The 18,701-nt window shown below is 59.2% G+C and overlaps 1 protein-coding gene across 8 annotated transcripts in view; it reads right to left on the bottom strand.

The window, feature by feature from the left end:
- Positions 1–18,701, bottom strand: part of RBFOX3 (RNA binding fox-1 homolog 3) — a 393,881-nt gene that overhangs the window by 118,523 nt on the left and 256,657 nt on the right. The window lies entirely within an intron of this gene.

The following is an 18,701-nucleotide window of genomic DNA, read 5'->3' as shown; positions in this document are numbered from 1 at the left end:
GCAAGGCTGAACTTGAACCACACAAGGAGGGGCCATCAGGAGGCCTCTGCCGATCTGCATTCCCCCCCCCCCCCCGCCAAATGGTGAGAGCAGCTGCTTCCAGCACCCGTCTCCAAGGGGTAGGAGGGCCGATGGCATGGCATCGGGAGGCACCGCCAAACTAAGACGTCCTTACAAAGCGAGATGGGCTGAGTCAGTCCGCTTGCATCCACCGCCGCCTTCAGTTGATCCGGGGCATGTGCTTATGGTTGACTTTTTTCTTGGTTTCTTTTCTGAAAGTGAATTTTCCTCCCAATTCAATTCAATTTAGTTCCATTTAATTCAATCCAGTCAGCCCCAGTGAGCAAACACACACACACACACACACAGCCTGGAGCGTGGGTCTGGGCCAAGCGCCTGGGAGCTGGGTGGGGGGAGTCAGCTCTGCAGGGCCGGCGGCTGCAGGGCAGGAGAACCCGGCGAGTCCAGGATTGGGGGTGGGGCGCTGCCCCCTCCCTGTCCTTGTCTCTCCTCCACCCAAACACCTCCCGTGGCCCTTCTCCTATATTTACTGTGCTCAACCCACAGATTGCCTCTAAGCGCCAGGGAGGCTTCTGGCCCAAATCTTCGGGCAACGTCAGCACAGATCAGGTTGGCAAGGTGTCCCCAGCCCCACCCTGCCCAGCCTCCGCCAATCCTAATGTCTTGAGTCACTCCGTGAGTTCTCCTAAATGTTTCCTGTGGTTATGAGTGTCCTTATTTGGTCAAAGCACACTATTTGGTACCTGTGCCATTTGAGCCCAGGGGTTTCACCAACTCAGTCCATGGCAGGAGACTCCGAGGCTGGGACCCAGGTCCATTTACCAAAGAACACCCATGTTTTGAAAAACCCAGAACCAGAGGGAAAGTCAGGAGGGCCTGCTGAGCCTAATGCCTCCCCTGCCCCCGCCACCGGCGGCATGTGAGGGTCCAGCCTGTTTTCCTAGTGCTTCCGGAGAGGAGTCCCCGGCCCTTCCCGTCCTCTGTCCGGGTACAGAATCTCTGGGGTGATGAACTTCTCCCTGTGCCTCCCTGGAGGCTGTTGCTGCTTGGAGAGAAAGGAAGGTGGCCCAATGCACATGGCCCTGTGCAGACCTGCTCCTGCTATGGCCTTGGCCAGACCTGCAGGGTCAGGACGGGCCGACCCGAAGGGCCTGCCTTGTGTTTCTGAGACGAACACTGGCTTCTTCCCTTCCTCCTCCATGTCCCCGGCATTTCTCACCTTCCTGCCCTCCGCCCTCTACTCTCTCGCCTCAGCCAGCTTGTCCGTCTCGGGGAGGATGGGGAGGAGCCCAGGGCTCACTCCGCTCCAGGCCTTGCCGACGGATCCACCCGTGGGCGTGCTGGTGGGTCAGGACCCATGGAGCCGATCCTCAGCCTCACAGGCGGCACACATGGCTCTCAGCCCCCCGGCAGGATAATCAGCTACGGAGATTCTGACCCATGATCGGGGGTCAGGGTCGTGGAGAAGAGCACATGGCTCGTCAGACCAGGGGTGCTGACTCTTGAGCGCGCTGTGGAAAGACCCTTCAGCAAAGCCCAGACAGAGCGAGACACCTTTACCAAGCCCAGAGGGTCTCCAGCCAGCCTGCCCCCGTGGAACAGCCTCCCCACCGAGTCTGCCGAGCTCTGGACTGCAGACTTCCCAGGGGAGCCTTGGGGGGCAAGGAGGTTCCCGGAGCAGAGCTGCTCCCCGTTTGCTGGGGTGGGAGGTCCCCACCGTCTGGCACTCACCCACTAGACTGTGACCCCCACCCACCCCCAGAGGCCATATCTGAGAGGCCCCGCGTCCCCAGAGCCTGGTGAGGGGCCAACACAGACGGACACAGTGCATGTTTGGTGAAGAAACACGTGAATGAACTGGCCATGAAGCGTTTGCTGTGAGTGGCTGGAACCGGGTGACAGTTTTGAGGAGAAAGACTGGGTCCCTCTAGAGGGACATTTGTTCCTGGGGCTCCTGTTATGATGGACAGTCACCCCACGGGGACCGACCCTCACAGCCTCGCGGGACGCCAGTCACCTTCCAAAGACCCTACCTCCTAACACGAACGTCACAGTGCGGGTTGGGGTGCCAACCTGTGAACTCTGGGGGGACACGAACGCTTCGCCCACGGCACGCAGTTTCCCAGGACTCGCTCCTCCCTTTGCTTTTTCCTTTCTGCGTTTTCCCTGATGAGCAGCACGGTACTGGGCTCCTGTTTATGGTCAGAGCGGATTTACCTGGCGCCGCACACGGCACCAGCAAGGACCCTGGGGGCCCCCTGCCCACCCGGGTCACGCTGCTCGTTAGGTTCCCCGCTCAGCAAGCCTGGCCCCCCCCCCCAGCCCGCTCCGGGACCGTCTGGGGGCCGCGGCCAGGTGGGCGGCGCTGAGGCAGCATCAGACCCCGCCTGCCCGCTGCAGCTCTTGCTGCGCTCCTCGGATTGTATTAAATCGTCCATCTTGCGCTCTGTCTCTAAGAGGAACTGAAGCTGGAGGGCGCAACTCTGTAAGTAAAAAATTAACTGTGGGGGGCTCAAACATGACTTTCAAGGATGGTGGTCACCATGGTTTTTAAAGCCCTCCCCCCCTTTTATGAAAAGAAATTCACCTTTGGAGAGAAGAGGAGAGGACAGGGGAAGAGGGGAGGGCGGGGCAGCTGGTTCGTGGCGCAGAGACCCTGAGGCACTGCAAGGGAGACTGAAGGTTCTGGCAGGTTCTGGTCATCAGGGTGGCTGCAGGGCCACTTGGGTCCTGAGCTTGTGGCCCACCCCTCGGTGGGCCCCCACGGGGCAGCAGGGCGGGAGCGAGGTTGCTCTGTGCCCAGAGCGGCCCAGACCTCTCCCCCAGGAGGGCCGGGCGGGGCTCAGGGCTCCTCATTCAGTCCCCGTTCAAGGTGCTCCGAGGCCTTTAGTCCTTCTCCAGCCAGCGGGGAGCACGCGGCCCACCTCACCCTCTGCCCGCGGGGCCGCCCCCTGGGCCCTGCAGCAGTGACGACACGGCTGACCCGGCCGAGTGTGCGGGCAGAGGGCGGGGGAAGCCCAGCAGCCCACTGTGGGCCCACCGGCCTCGGGACGCAGACGGCTTGGGTACCCAGTGTCTGCAGAGCCCCCCTGTCTGTCTGTGACTCCCCGGCTGTGCCGTCTCTGACCCCCTGTGGCCAGCTGGCTCTCCCAGCCCTGTCGGATCTAGCACAGTCCCGAGCTTCCGCACTCCTGCCCGGCCCGGCACCGTGGCCCCTGTGCTGCCTCGGCCTTTGCTGGTGGCCCCAGATGCTGTCAACTGCCCAGGCTGTGTGGGAGGCTCTGTCTGGTGGGATGAGGTCAGCGGGCAGCTGGTGGGGAGGGCTGTGGGGAAGGGCTCCCCCACGTGAGCTTAACTCAGAGTGGACCTGTGGACGGGTGTGAGCTCACTGGTCACAGGACCGGTGGCATTTCCAGCATCTGAGCTGTCCACCAGCATTATGTGGGTCACCCCCCTGCCCCATGAGGCCCAGGGAGGGAGTTTTCCCAAGGCTGACATGGCTCCGAAAGGGCAGAGCTGGGACAGGAATGCCCAACGCTGCCAAGCAGATGGCAGCCGGGGAGGGCAACCAGAGACCCCACCATGGACTTGGAAACGGTCCAGGGTCCGGAGTCATGGAGGGGAGGCGGGAGGGTGGGTGTGGCATCTCCTCCCTGAGCAGCTTTGCAACAGGCAATCCCCAATCACCCAGAGCCCAGCCCTGAGTTATTCCAGCAAGTCCACAGAACCCACTTGGCTGTCACCCCGTGGACCAGATGCCAACTGTATTGGGTGGAATGGTCCCCCCAGAAGTGTGTGTCCACCTGGAACCTCGGAATGGGAGAGAGGGTCTTTGCAGATGCAGCTGGTTAAGGATCGAGGTGGGATCTCCCTGGATTAGGCTGGCCCTGCGTCCACTGAGAGTGTCCCTATAGGAGCCAGAAAAGCAGCAGACACAGGCACCGAGAAGAGGCAGAGACCGAGTGATGCAGCCACAAGCCCAGCAAAGCCTGGGCTTCCAGACGCTGGAAGAGGCCGGAAGGATCCTCCCCTAGAGGCTTCGGAGGGATGGTGGCCCCACTGACGCCTCCATTTCAGGCTTCGGGCCTCCAGGGCCGGGAGGTGGTGTACTCCAGTTGCTGCAGGTGCCCCGGTTTGGGGTCAGCTGTTACGCAGCCCCAGGATGCGAAGCCACCAGCCTCCTCCAGACGCCCTGGGATGTTCCCATTCGCCCCCACCCTCACTGCACCCCTCTCGTCCTTCCTGTGTGGCCAGGGTCCCAGACCCCGCAGCCCTTTCCTCCTCCGCCCTGGCCCTCTGTGACATCATCCTCACGGTGGGCAGCCCGCTCGTGCTCACCCCTCCGAGGGCGAGTCCTCCTAATGCGAACTAGAGGGAGGGGGAGGCCGCGGCCGAGCTGTGGTCTGAGGATCAGTCGCTGAGTGGCACGCTGGCATCTTGCAGTCGGAGCCTGAAGAATACCTTTCGGACTGAAAGACCCCGGGAAAACTGCTGCTCCCTTCAGGGGTGTTTTGCTTCTAGTTTGTTTGGGGCTTTTTGGGTTTTGTTTGTTTGACTTTGTCACTGTGGTAAAATACCTTTTAAACCATTTTTAGGCGCACAGTTCAGGGGTAAGCACAGTCACACTGCTGTGCAGCCATCATCACCACCCATCTCCAGGACGTCTTCACCTTCCCAAACTGAAACTCGGTCCCCGTCAAACATGAACTCCCTCTCCCTCCCACAGCCCCGGGCACTGCCGTCCTGCTTTCTGTCTCCATGAATCTGACCCCTCCAGGGACCTCATGCCAGTGGACTCCTACGGCATCTGTCCTTCTGTGTCTGGCTTACTTCACTGAGCAGTGTCCTCAAGGTTCCTGTACATTGCAGCAGGTGTCAGAATTTCATGCCTTTTAAAGGCTGACTAATATTCCACTGTATGGACATACCACATACTGTCTATTTCTCTGTTGATGAACATTTTAAGCCACTTTTGAAGACATCGAGAATCGTACAATCAGCCCCATTTTCCATTTTGCTTTGACTGCTGGCAAGGTCAGGAAAAAAAAGGTGGCTCAGCCTTGCTGGTTGGATTTCAAGGCACCCACAGCCGTATTTTTCTGTTCTTTTTGTGTTCTCTGATCTTGTGTTCTACCCATTGACACATTTCCATTTCATTTAATGTGGTTATGAAAATGGATGCAAAACCATCCATGAGGCATGACAGGGATACCAGATAAGAGTGACCACTGTCTCACGTTCTCCAGGTTGTCCTGGATGCCACACCGGGTTGTGGACCCCCTGAAGAGCACTCGATTTTATAGCTCCCCTGTCTCAAAGTTCGTTCATTTATTCGCTCAACAGATAGTTACTGAGTCCAGACAGAGGGGCCCAGCATGGACTGTGGGACTCGGACACCTCTGACTGTCTGGTTTCCTGGGCGCTCCCGCCTGCTGGAGTCCGATTATGCTGAGGGTGCTGTTCCTTCTAACGAAAGCAAAGGGCCCGTCTGAGCTGCTCCCCAGGGAGCCGGGCACCGCACGTCATGTTCTCTTCAACACTCAGCTGAAATGGAGTTAGTTCAGCGATGGCTAAGTCTGGGCGGCCGTCCAGTCTCCACTTGGCTCCTGTCCCTTCTGTTTCTTTAAAAGCCAGCAGCTCCTGAGCACAGAGAGTCAGCCTGGGCTGTGTTCAAAGCTACAGCTGGGATGTGTCTGCACATAGGTGCTCCTTGGAAACCTGACGACTCACTGCCTCTCCGCTAGAGGGGCAGGTCTGGCCTGAGGACACCACTCCTGCACAGAAGTGGGGGGTGGGACGCTGCCCAGTTGTGCAGGGGTGTGGGTGGGTGGGGTGGTGGAGACGGGGGAGGAGCTGAGTTAATACACAGGACAGACAGCGCCACTCGGAGTGCAGACGGCCTGCTACACTAGCTTCTCAGATGAGCATGTTTTGCTATCAATAATTTAGACATACACTTTCTCCTTTGGGAGACGGGCAAAATCTCATTTCCTGAGCAAATCCCCTGAGAAACCAACCTGTTCATTCCTCTAAGATGTTCAGAAATCTGTCTCCATCAACCTAGTTACAGCTGTTTGCACAGTCCACAGGAGCCGGGCAGGGTCCCGGCAACGTCCCAGGACCACGTCCCAGGACCACGTCCCGTCTTCCTCCATCAGTGGCTTCTACTGTCAGTGCCACGAGGAAGACACGCAGAATCACGCTGTTTGAATTTAATGCAATAACTAGAGAATTGCTTGTAGAAATAGTGAAAAGTGAGGCAGAGATGATGCCCATTTCGAGAAGAATCTTGGGGTGGGGTATCTGCTGCCTTGTCCTGTTCCTCAAAGGGAGAGGAGTCCCTGGTTGTGCTGGGTGCTTACGTTGGAGGTTACTCCACAGTCTGGTCTAGTCTGGTAGCCGTGAAAACTTCTGTGGGTTTCTAACCCCTGAGTGCCTTGGTTTACCCACTTGTAGAGTGGGGTGACAACAGCGCCACCCTCCTGGGGCCCTTGTGAGGAGTAGAAGAGACCAGGCTTTCGCACGACGCCTGGCCACTGCCGGGGAGGACTTCACCCAAACAGGGCAGAAAGGGTGGGCGATGGGTTTTAAAACTAAACAAGAATGACTCTCCTTCACTGAGTCTGCGCTGTGTTCTGTGGGTCGAGGGGCTAGGGAGCCCTTTGCACAAACCCTCACCCTGCAAGCTGGACAGACGGGTGCCTTTGCCCCTGCGCACAGGTGGGAGCTGAGGCTTCTCCAGGCGGCACTCCTACGGTGGCAGGAGTGTCGCTGTCACTTTCTCTGGGGAACGGGGCTGGAAAGGATGCTGATTTGCAGAGCGCCCAGCGCCTGGCCTTATTAGCCAGCAAGGCCTAGCCCTGCAGAGTTTCTTCCCCAGCCTCGGAGCTCTGCAGGCTCGCCGGGCCACCGAGGGGACCATGCCCACCACCCTGTCTTTGGCAGGAGGACCCCCCCCCCCCCCCAGCCTGCTGGGTCCTAACTGCGAGCTGGGACCTGCCACGCAGGCCTCCCCCTTTCTTCCTGCAGTTGACAAAGGCCTCTTGCGACCTCTCAGCCACAGAGCCCTGCAAACCCACGGCTGGAACGGCCGTGAAGCCCGGGAACTCAGGCACAGCCGCCGCTGCGTGCTGCAGCGCCAGCGGCCAGGGAGCACTTAGGTCCTCAGAGTCGCCTGTTAGCGCTTGGGCTGCAGATTCGGGGCGGGGGGTGGTGCTGAGCTATGAACAAAGTCGGAGCCCACCCTTCACTGCCTCCCTCTGTTCAGCGTGCCCTGGGCGGCCCTGCTCCAAACCTGCCACGTAACCACGTCTTTTGTTTTCTGTATTCCGATGCCTTGATACCTGGGGCCTTGCTAACCCCAGAGGGACTACCCTTCCCAGGGCTGGCTACTTCCTAGAGATGGCAGACAGCTCCCCAGGAAGCCCGTCTTTCATGTACAAACCAACCAACACAGAGCCCACACCCCAACCCCCTCCATGGGGCTCTCATAATCCAGGCCACTGTCCGCCTGCCCTAACCACCCAGGGCCGGGCACCAGACAACGCGGGACAGCCCGTATGCCCAAGCCCACTGAGGTGACTCAACTAGCCCATCCTAAGCCTGCCCACCCTTCCTCACCTGTCTCTTCCCAAGGAAACCACAATCCAGGCTCTTGCCCACATTTCCCGGCTCCCGCTGCCTCCTGACCCACCCCGGTGCTGCCCTGAGTGGCCCTGCGTGGCACGCCTCCTGTTCCTAGGGAACTGTGAGTATAAAGTCTTCTCTAGGAAAGACAGTCATTTCCGTGTCAGTGTGTCCTATCCCACCAGATTCAAACAAATCCTGGGTCCTCTTAAAACACCTGCCAGCCTCACCTGCTGCACCTGCGGGCCTCCCCTCTCAGGGTCCTGGCTCCTGCAGGAGGGAGCCGGTTTTAAGGGGTGCGCCCCTGAAGGGGGAGGCCTCAAAGGGTCAGTTAGCACTTGGTGCAGCTGGGAGGCTGCTGGCTCGACCTGATTGCTGCTGCCCGAACCACCTCAAAAAGACTATTATGCTCAGCAACTACCTTCCGGGACTAGCACGTCTCTGCTGGCTTTGTCAGTTTTGGCATCTTCTACCAGAAATGGCCTCAGAAGTAAAAAGGGAACCTGGGCTTCTGTCAGACCCGTGCCCCGGCGAGCGTCTGCCTGCGACTGGCCCTCGCTGACGAGCAGCTAATTTGCGGATTGTGCCTGCGTTGACAGTCGGGTCTGTTTAATAACAGATCGCCCCTGTCTTCAGCTCACGCCAAAAGCCTTTGCTGAGACAGACGAGAGCGTGGTCCGTTGTGAGTGTGTTTGTGCTTACATTCCTCAGGCTAATGGTCAGGACTGTAAGTAATAATAACAAAAGTGGCTTTTGTTGTAGGAGGAGTCCCTGGTGAGGGCTGCGAAGTGAGCAGATCTCGAGGTATGGGTGGACATGTCGTCGTGGGCAGACCGTGGTCGGTCACTTGCTTCAGTGGATGCGAGTGTTGGGTGGGGCTCACGCGCCCTGCCTCGCTTGGAGGACGTCTGATTTATAGCACCCTGTCCTGGGCTCTCCGTGTCCCCTCACGGCCTGCTCAGCCTCCTTAGCGGCTCCCCTGGCTTCCCTCCTGTTTGCCCTGCTCTCCTCCCAGTGACACGCACCCGGACCACCTGTCACTGAGACAGGACCATCTCTCTGTGCCCTGGCTCCATCCACTCTCTGTCCTCCAAGACCTTCTACACCAAGGTGTCCAGCCTAGCATCCCCACATCCCTCCCGGACATCGCCGTCTGGTCACTCGTGCCAGGAAACACGTAAACTGAAGGTGCGGGAAGGAGAAGGGGTGGTCGCCCCTCCTGAGAACCTCCGCCAAGCCCTGCATCTCCCAGTTCAGCCGACGGTGCTGATGCTGACCCAGCGCCCAGACTCAGAACCTCCGGGCATCCTCTCTTGTCCCCCTCCCTTGTCCCACCCAAACTGCCCTCCCTCCTCAACACCTCGGTACCTGTTTGTGCCTCACCACTCACAAATCCACCTGGCTAAGGGTGCCTTCTCTCCCTGCAGTTCCGTGCAGCCTCTGAACTTGCTCTGGGCGCCGCCCCCTCCACCATGGGTCCCGCCCCAGTGCGTGGCTGAATGACCCTGCAGCATCACAACCCTGACCCCGTCACAGCTGGCCATGGCCCGCAGGCTCGGGGAAGGTTCAGACCTCTTCACCTGGTGCCCCGGCCACTCATACCTGGTGCCAACCCACCTTCCCACGCCTGCCTCCCCTCAGCTCCCCAGTCACAGATCCACGCTCCGGTCAAGAAGAGAGTCCTCTGGGTCCACGACATGCTTGTCTGTGCCCCAAAAGACCAATTCCTTTTCCTCTACCCATAACCTCACTCAGCTGAACTGTCAGGCGGTCTCAGTCAGCCTTGCCTTTCTCAGTGTCGCAGCGGAACGGGAGCCCGCTGACCAAACCCTCAGGCCTCCCAGGCTGCCCACCCCGCCCCCGCCAGTCATCCTCGCGCCGCTCCGGCCTTTCCTTCTCCACCCTCCTTGCAGCTCCAGCCTCCTCTAGTGGGTACCCGAGGGCTCAACCTGGCCCCTTTCTCTTCTTACCCTCTGCCTTCTCCCCATGGAACCCCACCAGCACTCCGGCTGCAGCCACCATCTGCATCCCAGGGATGCTGGACTTGGCACCTCCTCGAGGTCCCCGAGGGTCAGGCCAACTCAACCAGCCAACTCCAACCCCCATGTCCGTGGCTCCTGGTCCTATTCCAGTGGGACCCATTTCACCAAAAAAAGTCATCACTCATTCAAGTGAGCAGGTCACCTGGTGGCAACCCTGCCCTCCCTCCCTCCCTCATGCCCCATCATCCTGTCCATCACCGATTCTGTGAATTTGGCCTTAGAGTCATCCACTTCTATGTCCCCTCCATGCCACATCCCCCTTCCCTGGCCCCAAAGCCATCACTTCTCCCCTGGACCAGCCCCCAAATGGTCTCCTGCCTCCACTCCGGCTCTCTCCAGTCTGCTCTCCACTCAACAGCCAGGTGACACTTCCATGATGCAAATCTGGATGTGCCCCCACCCAGGGGGGCCACAAGCCACAGGGTGGAGAGGGAAGGGGCCACGAGCCAACGGATGCAGTGGCATCTAGAAGCTGGAAAAAGCACGAAACCGAATTCTCCCCAGAGCATCCTGAGGAAGCACAGCTCTGTCGACGTTTTGATTCTGGCCCAGTGAGACTGGTGTCGGACTTCTGGCCTCCAGACACATGAGATGATACATCTGTGTGGTTTTAAGTCACTAAGTGTGTTACAGCAACAGGGAACTAACACACTCCTCTAGGGGAAAGGCCCTAGACACAGAATCCTGGTTCTGTTTACCCTTCTAGCCAATCTCTCTCTCTCACCTCCTGCCTTTCCAAGCATTAATATTCACAGAGGATAGCCTCTCCAATGTCCAAACCTCACAGACCCCGAGTCCTTCCTTGCAGAGGGGAAGGAAGAGGGTTTTCTGAATCCCATTGTCCCTGGGCCATGGTGAGCCCACCCTGAGCCCTCTCCCAGTTGGCCCTGCTCTCCTCAGAGCCTGGAACTCGGCAAAGTTGCTCCCTGAGCTGTCTCTGCTGACCCTCCCGTCGGGTGCTGTTAGGGAAGGGAGCCAGAGAACACGAACCCCGAGCCAGGCAGGTCCAAGTGGACCCTGGTGACCCATGGGCTCCTTGGAGGGAAACGCCCAGCGTTTCCCCAAGAGGGGTTAAAGCCAGATGAAGCCAACCTCCCCCTCCCTTAGCACCCCACTCCCCCCTACCAGACACAGCCGGGGGAGGATGTGGATTAATTTAACTTTTAATTACATTCACTTAACAGGATTATCCAGCTGAGGTTAAAAAAAATCTGCCTCCCAGATGAAAAAAGCCCTCTCTGTATCTATTTATATCCAGTATATACATAACCAGCAACGAATATTTCTTTATGGACCATTAAAGATTTAATGCTTAATTTATAGCCACTTTCTCTGGCGGGGTGTCCAGGCACAATGTCAACATTTTTAATTAAATGAAAAAAAAATTTCATCACAAAGAAAGATGTGTGTGTGTGTGTGTGTGTGTGTGTGTGTGTGTGTGTGTGTATAGTCTTTTCTTTTCAAGCCACATTCGAACCAGTTAGCAACAGCCCCAATTTACTGCTCTGGGAAGCATCCCAGCTGGGAGCGGGTGCTGGAAACTGGGGGGACATGTCTGGAATTTCAGGTCACAGGCCGGGTGGTTCGTGTTCAGCTGGCGGCAGCCACTACGACAAACGCCCCGCTGCGCTGCTGAGCTTCTGGCTGTTTGCTGAGCACCTCCTGTTGCCAGGCATTCTCCGAGACTGTTTACTTGCTCATACAACTTAAATTCTCCCAACTACGGTACAGAATTCAGGACAAGGTGGGGGCAGGATTATCATCCACGAAGCTCAGAGAGGTTGAGCACTTTGCCTGGGGTCACACAGCAGAACTAAATGGATGAGGAACCCACGTGTGGATCCAGGTCAGATTCCCAAACCCAAGCTCTTTGTTCTCCCCATGCAGCCTGCTGCGAATGGGCTTGGGAAGGAGCCCTCTGCCCACTGTGTCAGGACTTCTTCTGAGTCATCAGTGACTAAAGGAAGTGGCCCAGATGCAAGCAGCCCGGATGCCCAAGCCTAAGCACGCAGCTGTGCCGGGGGGACCGGCTCACTGCTGGGTCCCTGACACCCAGGCTCAGTGGGCTCCCAGCAATCATTCAGGGAGTTTTAAAGGTCATGAGAGTGAGGGTAACTTTCTGAGAGGGTCTCAGATGTCCTGGCGTCAGGGAGGGGACCTTGGAGTCTGGAGGAGGCAGCTGCTGCTCAGCACGGATCTGTCCTCTCACAACCCGGCCCCTTGGTGGCAGCAGGTAAGGAATGTCACTCGCTCCCAGGGTCCCCCTGCCATAGCAGCCCCTTCTCCTCATTCTGGGGCACGTGGCCCTGAGGTCCAGCCTCACAGCTGACCAGCTGGACTCCAGCAGGCTGATCTTGGATGTAGATAGAGGGAGGGACCCCTTGTTGTCCAGCCCACCCCTGGCCCCATCTAAGGGTCTGGGGGATGGCGATGGAACTTCAGCCCTGAAATGTCAGCAGTGCCCAGGGTGCTCTGAGGGCACTGCCTTCCTGTCCTGGGAGGACCCATAGCCTGGATGGTCTGCTGCCACCAGGGGCCACTCCTGAGCCCTCTCAGCAACTCCTGGACTGCGGCCCCATGCAGGGTCAGTCCAGGCCGTGGGCAGCGATGGACCAGCCGTGTCCCGTGAAGCCAACCATCCCTGCATGGGTTCCTCACATGGATGAGTACACTGTTCAGCTGGGCCTGATACTTGGATGTGCCCACTGCCCGGGTGATGGCCACTCTGGGTCTTGCCATGGACTAGACGCTCTGGGGAAATGGTTGAGCCTACAGGCCAACGCGGTGGGTGGGGTAACACCTGCCGCCGGGCCCCACCCTTCCCTGATCCAGCTCCAGGTAGAGCCTTCCACCCTGGCAGGGACCGTCAGCCATGCCGGAGGGCAGACAGCCTTTTCTGAGGGCCCCGAGTGGGCTTAGCTGACTTCCCCATCCCACGTGCTGGATCTGCCTGACTCTCCCCTCCTCAGCTGACCCCTCTGAAACTTGACCTCTTGCCAGGCCTTTCCTGCAGGCCCTTCTCAGGCCCACATCCTTCCCAGCCAGTCTGGTCCCGGTCCTGTCCCCAGGATAGGAAATGGGCAGTTGGTGGGGGGGCTGTGGGCATGCATGTTGTGGGTGGGGGAACGAGGGGAGCACAGAGCAGCCAGGGAGGGGGTGTCTGGGGTGACGGTGCCGCAGACCCCTATGATGAGGCCCTGCCCAGCCAGGGGCTGGATGCTAATGATACCACAAGGGACACTCGGCCACTCCAACATCTGTCCTGCCACAACTGTTCCAAGAAGTAACCTCACAGGGGCACAGCCCACGCTCCCCCATTTGTCACTCCAGAGTGCTGTCCCCGCCAGCTGTGCTCTGGGGGCAAGGCCACGTGAATCTGAACCAAGGGTGGAAATCAGCGGCAGCCAGACGCCGAGGCCGGCAGAAGCCAGCGGCCTCGAATGGGGTGCCCCATCTTCCCCTGGTGACGGCACCTCTGGGGGCGGACTCGGGGAGACGCCGAATCAGCACCTGGATGGGCAGGGGCCGCCCGAGGTCAGCAGCTGGCACTTGGCGTGTCCTCCCAGACCTGCTGGTTTCCGTCCTGGGGCACTGCAGCTCATGCCAGCATCCTGGGCCCTCTCCCTCTCCCCTCCTGCAACCCACTTTCCAGGGCCCTGGGACAGGAAGGCCCTCCTGTACGTCCTGGGGACAGCAGTGCTGCTGGGATTCGCACCGACGCCAAACCAAGCGCAAACTTCCATCTTCTGCCTCAGGGCAGAGCTCCTGCGCCCTCTGCTTGCCGGAGCCAAGGACCAGCCCAGCTGCCATCCCTGCCGACCCCCTCGGTTCTTCCCGACGGTCACTCCGCCAACTCCTGGTCACAGTCCTCTAGGAATTTGGGGAGCTACCTTCCAAAGCCGTGAATTCCATGGTCCGGGGGAAAGGGGCTTGCTGACAGGCCAGCAGCAGTGGTCCACCCTAAGCCCTCCCCCGCCCCCCAGGGGTGCTCCCCTCCCCTCCCCTCCTGCCTCGACCTCCATTAGCTGTTGAGGTCAGACACTTATTAGCTCCGTTCCTTCCTGCAGGGAGGCGGGCACGCTCATCCCTGGAGCTTCTATTCCCATAAACCGACCCTCCATTCCTCATGTGGATCCACTTTAATTACAAAGCTAAATAACGAGAAGAAAATATTAAAAAAAAAAAAAAAAAAAAAAAAACTACGCCAAGCAAGTTTGCTTGTGCCGGCCACTGGCTCCCAGAGCCAAGGCACAGAGCGAGGATGGCACCACGCCACTCACTAAAAGCATGAGTGTCACTAAATCAATAATTCATTTACTTTAATGAGATAAGTACTTTGAAAACTAATTGCAAACCTGCTCCATTTACTCCGACCCGTTGCAGCCCCTAATGTAAATCGCAGAAGCATTGCTGCAGGAAGGAGAACGTCTTTAGGTGGAAGACACCGTGTCATCTTCCCCCTTTTCTTCTAAGAAAGAGGAGAATGTTCTCAGTGCGGGCGGGAGAAGGGTGGGGAACAGATGAGCCTCCGTGTCTCCACCCGCCCAGCGGCGCCCCCTCCCGCTCCACAGGGGAAGTCACCGGGGGAGCGGACGCAGCCGCGCGGTGATGACGGACACCGGGAAGTGACGGTCCCAAGGCCTCCTGGGACTTAAGTAGTCTCAGCATGAGCCTTGGCTGCGGGAGCTCCAAGCGGGCTCTCCCCAAACCCAGAGCCTCAGACAGAATGCACAGTCCCAGAGAAACCAGGGCAGGGCTGAGCATCCTTCAGAGAGTTTCAGTTTCATCTTTGGCAAGTGAAGTCCTGAAGGGTCCTGAGTGTTCGAGTGGCTTCCCCAGCACACAAGCCGGGGACCAGGAAGATGCCGTGCTGAGCTGCACACACCGTGAGCAGAGCCCTGAGGTTTATCATCTACGGGGTGGGCAGGGAAGTCGCTGAAGAGCCACAGAACCCACGGGGTCACAAAGAGACCCCAGGTTGTCCTCATTGTCCTTTGCTATTGTTTTGGGCAAAAATAAAAATAAAAGTAAAAAAGCAATTATGGCACAGTTCTCAGCTTTTTATGTTGGGGGAGTCCCAAATCCTCTCTTTCTGTTTTCTGGTCATACGGGAAATAGATTCCAGCTCCTCAGCAGAAGTCCGGGGGTGCTTCTTGAAATTTTCAGGAAGAGCCCATACAGTTTAGAGATCATGTCTCTAAACGTCTTAGAGGATGCAGAAGAGCCTGCTTTTGCTCTGTGGCTGGATGCTGGACCGCTCCAGCCCTCAGAGCTGCCCTGGTGCAGGGAGCACTGCTCCTGCAGGCAAAGGCGAAGCACTGGAGAGCAGCCTGCAAGGACACCCCAGGCTCCAGGAGGAAGAACTGTGTCCCTGAGCCTCCCACCCCACTCACCCCTCCTATGCTGGGCGCAAGGGCAGAGGACAGAATCTCCATCGCTCAGAACCACTGGATGTGTAGCTCTGGACCACCACCAGGGTTGCTGTCATTATGCTTTTGTGTTCACTGAGCGCTGAGACTGTGCTAGACCAGCCCTGGCTCTCTGGGGTCCCTGGAAATGGAACATTATTTCTCTAAGCTGGAGTGGAGCCAGGAGCACGAATGATGCTTGGGGGCAGATCCTGGGTAGATTAAAGGCAGCTACAGGTTCTGGGGGCCCAGGGGGATGGGTGGGAACTCAGTTCTTCCCAGTTGTGCAAAGTAGGAGATGGGCAGGCCCCTTGGGAGGTGAGGCTGCAGCACCCTGGGGCTGTGGGAGAGGACACTGTGGCTTCCTGGTCACAGCTCGCCTCTAGTGGAATCCCACCCTCTCATTCTCCTGCTCTGCTGGCTGCAGAGAAGGGGCCGACGCACAGGTTACCTTGAACTTGCCCGGCTATCACAACCCACCAAGGGGAGGGAGAGCTGCAGCTCTGCGCCGTGCTCAAAAACCTTGCCCCAGCAAGCGGAGCCCAAAAGACCTCCTGTGTCCTCAGCACTGTGGCCTGAGCTGAGGCTGCTCTTTCTAAGTGGCTGCACTGGTTTTGCCAATTCTAGCTTTAAAACCATTGCTCAAAACCAGAAATGTCATGTTTTCCTCCTAAATTTTGCACGTCAGGCTGAACTGTGCGTGGGAGAAGACAGAGCAAGGTGTGTGCTGAATGCGGTTTCTCTGGCGTCACACTTTCCTCTTCCCTGAAATGCTGATCTTACATCCAGAGCGAGCCCTGGCTCAGCCTGGCGTCTGTGGACTCTGCCCACCAGGGCGAGGGGGTGCGGGAGGGGTGGGGTGGGTGCAGTACCGATCCCAGGCGGGGTCGGCCCCACCAAGCCATCTATGTGGTGAGGCGTCCTGGGTGCCCTGTCCCTTGGGGTCGGGGGCAGCTGCCCACAACACAGAGGCCAATGAGAGAGATCACAGGGTGGGACACATAGAGGGGTCATCACCCAGAAAGAGGCTCTTCTATTTCTCCCATCCAAGCCGCAAGTCAGGTTCACCCGGGAGGCTCTGCACGGGGGACAGAACTTCAGGGGCCGAGGAGGGGCTGTTCTGCAACCTGGAAGGGAGAGATGCTCTGCTGACACAGGAGGGGCTGGAGTGGGCAGAGCGGGGGCACTGTGGTAGCAGACACACTTCCCTTTGCTGAACTGGCAAACCTGTGCCCCCCTCAGGGGCGAGCGATCCCAAGCCCGGACCATCTGTGCACGCTGGCAACAGGGCGTTTGCGAGTACCCCAGCCTGGACGGCTCCACACACGTCAGTCTAGGCCCTCCGGGGCCCTTCTCGCAGCCTGCCAGCTCTCCCTGCGGCAGCGGCCTCCCCGACCTGGGGCCAAGGGGTCAACGGGGCGGGAGGCCTGAGTAGACACAGGCTTTGGGAGGGGAGAGCAAGCCTTCCCAGCCTGGCGGTGGTGGGGCCGCCCACAGGGGCTTTGGCTAATGACCGCCACTCCGAGGAGCTCATTAGCGGGAGGAGGGCCGCCAGCCTAGCAGCAGGCACAGGGGTGGCGAGGGAGCCAGCGGGGCTCTCCCGACCTCAGTGCTTTGGCTGAACTGTGAGTGCCAGAAGCTGGGAGATCTGAGCCTGCAGGTGAGACAGACCCTTCGCCCATTCCGTCCTGCCGGCACCTGCTTCCTCCCCAGACGTGGACCCGGGCTTGAGATCAGGACTGCCCCTCGGTGAGGCCTCCGGCCCCCGGCCCCCTGCGCCCCTCAAGCGGGCTGCATGGCCTTGAGCAAACGACAGCCTCTCTCGAACATGAGGGCGGGCGGCGGCCACGCGGTCTCTGCCCCGCCCTCTCTCGTTCAGTTCACAGAAAGGCCTCCAAGGCTGCTCTGAGCACCGTCCCTGTTTTACAGATGAGGCAACTGAGGCTCAGAAATGTCAAGCCAACTGCGAGCACAAGGCAAGTGTGAACCAGGGCCGGTGTGCCTCAGCCCCTCGGGCCCTGCACCCCAGGTAGAACCCCGCATGGGGTCCGGCTTTGCCCAGAGGAGGGCTCCAGGGAGCGCTCCCGCGGTGAGCAGTGAACAGAGCTAGTTGGGCCACAGGCCACCTCCAAGGCCCAGCGGGCAGCTGCTCGGCCAGGCCTGAGACCCTGCTGCCGAGGGGACAGCTGCTTGCCAAGGCCAAAGCCAGAGCCCCGGGGGCCAGTACTCTGCCTGGAGAGGCTCAGTCAGGCTGGACTGCGGCTGAGGACGCGTCCACACGGGAGCCGGCTCCTGGGCCTGAGGGGTGTCTGACACCCCTTCCACTGGGAAAGGGAGGACTGGCCAGCCGGAGGCCAAGTCAGGAAAGCCTGGAGAGGATGTTCAGTCCAGATCACAGATTCCAACAAAGTCCTGCCTGGCTCGGAGGCCCCGCCTGCTCTGGCTTGTCCACTGCCAGACCTCATCACTCCCTGCCCTCTGTGGGCCTGCACTGGCCTCCTTGCTGGCTGTGGACCCCTTCCCCAGGGCCTCTGCCCTGCTCTAGCTGTTCCTCACTCCCCTGGGTCTCTGCTCAAAAAGGAGGATTAAATGGCAAACTTCACCCCCCCCATCCCCACACACCCCCCCATCCCCACTCCCCACTCGGCCCTCGCAGGCACACGGCCCTGGCCTCCTGGAGGTACTCCCCCGACTGTTCCTCTGCCCCAGCACAATGTAAGCTCCACTAAAGAGTCTTGTCTGTTTTGTCCACTGAGGTGGACACTAATGTGTCTCTAGAGCCCAGAACAGGACCTGGTTCAGAGCTGACACTTCATAAGTATGTTTGAGTAAATGCGGGAAGAGGCGTGATCATCCACAAAATCATATGCACAGAATTCCTCCCTCCCTCCCTCCTTTTATTCTTTCCTCCACCCCCCCCCAACCGCCTCCCCCGGCAGAGCGGTGTCATAAAGACCAGAGCAGGTGGGGAGGGGGCTGGAAGCCGGAGGGTGCAGGTGGAGATGCTCTTGCCAGATTTCACAAAGAGCCTCCAAGGACTGTGTGCACACCTCGCTCCTGGGATCCCTTAAAATGGAGATTCGACTCAGCAGGTCTGGGGTGGGGGTGGGCGAGCTGAGTCTGCTTGCTCACCGGGCCCCAGGCAGTGCAGGGGCCCCAGGTGATGCGATGCTGCTGGAGCAGGGACCACAGTCTGGGTCGGAGCTCGCACACCCAGCAGGTGAGAGCGGAATTCTGTTCTGTTCTGTGCTAATCCCACGGCGACCTCAGCGTGAAGCTGGGATCGAGGTCCGCTCGCCCCTGGGCTTCCCCTGCTCATCAAAGAGGCCCCCAGGGCAGCCCTGCTCTGGCACCAGGGGCTTGGCTTCTGACGGAGCCTGCCAAGGGCAGGGAGCAGGGCTGCAGCGTGCCCAGGACCCACCCGGAGGAACTGCAGGCTTGTTATTCTGGGACTCGGAGAGCACGGAGGCATAAGAACACCTGCCACGTTCACACAGCGCGGCTGGGGGCTCCGGGCCAGTCACAGCACTCAGCACCTCTGAGCTCCTGATGCTCTGCCTGGGCTGCGCTCTGAGCCAAAATCGCCGCTTTGCAGGGGGCTCCT

This window comes from Camelus dromedarius, chromosome 16 (assembly GCF_036321535.1).
Source record: "Camelus dromedarius isolate mCamDro1 chromosome 16, mCamDro1.pat, whole genome shotgun sequence".
Classification (NCBI taxonomy): domain Eukaryota; kingdom Metazoa; phylum Chordata; class Mammalia; order Artiodactyla; family Camelidae; genus Camelus; species Camelus dromedarius.
This window is presented reverse-complemented; position numbering and strand designations above follow the sequence as displayed.